Source organism: Scylla paramamosain, chromosome 5 (assembly GCF_035594125.1).
Source record: "Scylla paramamosain isolate STU-SP2022 chromosome 5, ASM3559412v1, whole genome shotgun sequence".
NCBI classification, from domain to species: domain Eukaryota; kingdom Metazoa; phylum Arthropoda; class Malacostraca; order Decapoda; family Portunidae; genus Scylla; species Scylla paramamosain.
In genome coordinates, this window is record NC_087155.1 from 24,787,556 (window position 1) to 24,790,055 (window position 2,500).

At 35.4% G+C, this 2,500-nt stretch overlaps 1 protein-coding gene across 2 annotated transcripts in view; it reads right to left on the minus strand.

The window, feature by feature from the left end:
* Positions 1 to 2,274: 2,274 nt before the first annotated feature.
* The window catches only part of LOC135100701 (major facilitator superfamily domain-containing protein 1-like), a 13,528-nt gene continuing 13,302 nt past the window's right edge, over positions 2,275 to 2,500 (minus strand). Inside the window, exon 11 of one of the 2 annotated variants that reach the window (XM_064003877.1) lies at positions 2,275 to 2,500. This exon is cut by the window's right edge and continues 360 nt beyond it. The gene's annotated coding sequence lies outside the window, so the exon portion shown is untranslated. The other variant, XM_064003878.1, reaches the window with a different exon arrangement.

The window sequence follows — 2,500 nt, forward strand, 5'->3', positions numbered from 1 at the left end:
ACTCCTTTATATCTTACAACTTACAAGTGATTAAATACTCACAACAACTTTTAATAATAAGTATAATGTACACACCTATATTTATTACTATTACTAACCCATTAGTACTGTATATGAATTTATCTAAGCTCATGCTGTTCTGTTACCACATTTACTTTTTATGCAATAATTAAACTCATCTTGGTTTCATCAAACCTAAATACTTCATACATAACTAATCTCCATGCAGTGTGGTTGGAAAAGGATTGGTCTTCTACTCAATAAAGCTGAGATGAATTCAAATTGAATTATATTTTTATCTGTGTTTATTTATTTGATTCATTTTTTGTGTGTGTAATTCACTATGGTCTTGATGAACACACACTGTATCTTTCCAGAGAGAGAGCTCAGAGTTTATGATATTTTGATAAATAGTATGGCTTTTTCACAAACTACACACCCCATTCTCTATCTTAAGGAAGACAATAAAGCAATTGCTACTCCTTTATAAAAAGAAAACCTTGGCATTGTGACCAATGTACAAGCATTAGGCAATCAGATTACAAATAAGGATGATACTATTAAGCTATCAAGCACTGTGTGTGTGTGTGTGTGTGTGTGTGTGTGTGTGTGTGTGTGTGTGTGTGTGTGTGTGTGTGTGTGTGTGTGTGTGTGTGTGTGTGTGTGTGTGTGTGTGTGTGTGTGTGTGTGTGTGTGTGTGTGAGCATTTACTGTCCTCTTTTGAAAGGGGATGGAATGTGTGGTGTGTTAAAAGTCTTAGCCATACCATATATCAAGATATCATAAACTCTAATCTCTCTCTTGGAGCCCTTGGTAACCCCATTTCACAGGTGTGTTGGCCTGGTGTGTGTGTGTGTGTGTGTGTGTGTGTGTGTGTGTGTGTGTGTGTGTGTGTGTGTGTGTGTGTGTGTGTGTGTGTGTGTGTGTGTGTGTGTGTGTGTTTACCTAGTTATATTTACCTAGTTGTAATTTACAGGGCCTGAGCTACGCTGGTGTGGTCCTGTCTCCATTTCTACACTTGTCCGGTTTTTCCTTAAAGTTGTGCACACTTGTTGCCAATACTACCTCCTCACTTAGCTTGTTCCAAACTTCTATATTTATCTGTGGGAAACTATATTTCTGTATGTTATTCAAGCATCTTTCTTCTCTTAGTTTTTGCTGTGTTCTCATGTGTATCTGGTATTTACTACTTGTTTTAGCAGCAGTTTCTCATTATCAATTTTTTCTACTTTATTCCACAATTTATAAATCAGTATTAAATCTCCCCTTTCTCTTCTTTGTTCCAATGTTGGCAGATTCATTTCCTTTAACTTGTCTTCATATGTTAATTCCTCCAGTTCTGGAACCATCTTCATTGCTGTCCTTTGTATCCTTTCTAGTTTTATGACATGTTTCTTCTTGTGGGGAGACCACACTGATTTAACATATTCCAGCTTTGGTAGTGGTAATTATCTTCCTCATCATATCTTTATCCATGAAATGGAATGCTGTTCCAATATTTCTCACCAACTTATATGCATCTCTGAATATTTTTTCTACATGCTTTTCTGACTGTTGACTATCCTGTATTATCACTCCCAAATTTTTTTCTTCTTGTACTTTTATTATTTCTTCATTTCCCATTTTATATGTCCATTTTGGTCTCTTTTAACTTTTTCCCATTTCCATTACATGACATTTTTTCACATTAAATTTCATCTCCCATTTCTTACTCCAGTCCCAGATTGTATTCAAACCCTTTTGTAAAATTTCACAGTCTTATGTCTTTGTAATTTTCCTTCATCTGCAGACAAACTCATGTAACTCTTTACTCCTTCGGGTATATCATTTATGTAGATCAGGAAAAGTACTGGTGCCAGCACTGATCCTTGTGATACTCCACTATCTACTTTTCTCCATTTCAATTTTACATCTTTTACTACTGTTCTCATTTCTTTTCCCTTTAAGTAATTTTTCATCCATTTTTTTTTTATTTTTCCAGTTAATCCTCCTATATTTTCTAGCTTTCATAATAGCCTGTTGTGGGAAACTTTGCTGAAAGCTTTTTAAGTCTAAATACACACAGTCTACCCATCCATCTCCTGAGTTATATCAGTCACTTTTGAATAAAAGCTCGTCATATTTATAACACATAATTGCTTTTGTCTAAAACCATACTGTTTTTCTGTTATTATATCATATTTTTCAAGAAATTTTGTCCACTGCTTCTTTATCACTTTTCACAGATCTTATATACAATGTTGGTCATTGATACTGGTCTATAGTTTAGTGGTAGTGTGTGTGTGTGTGTGTGTGTGTGTGTGTGTGTGTGTGTGTGTGTGTGTGTGTGTGTGTGTGTGTGTGTGTGTGTGTGTGTGTGTGTGTGTGTGTGTGTGTGTGTGTGTGTGTAAGATATCTTGCCTTACAGTGAGAAAAGAATATGTAGAAGGTTCCCAGTACCCCAATGCATCCCTTTCAGTAATCTTTTATGTGCTGAGAATATGGTGGCAGTATTTTTCTA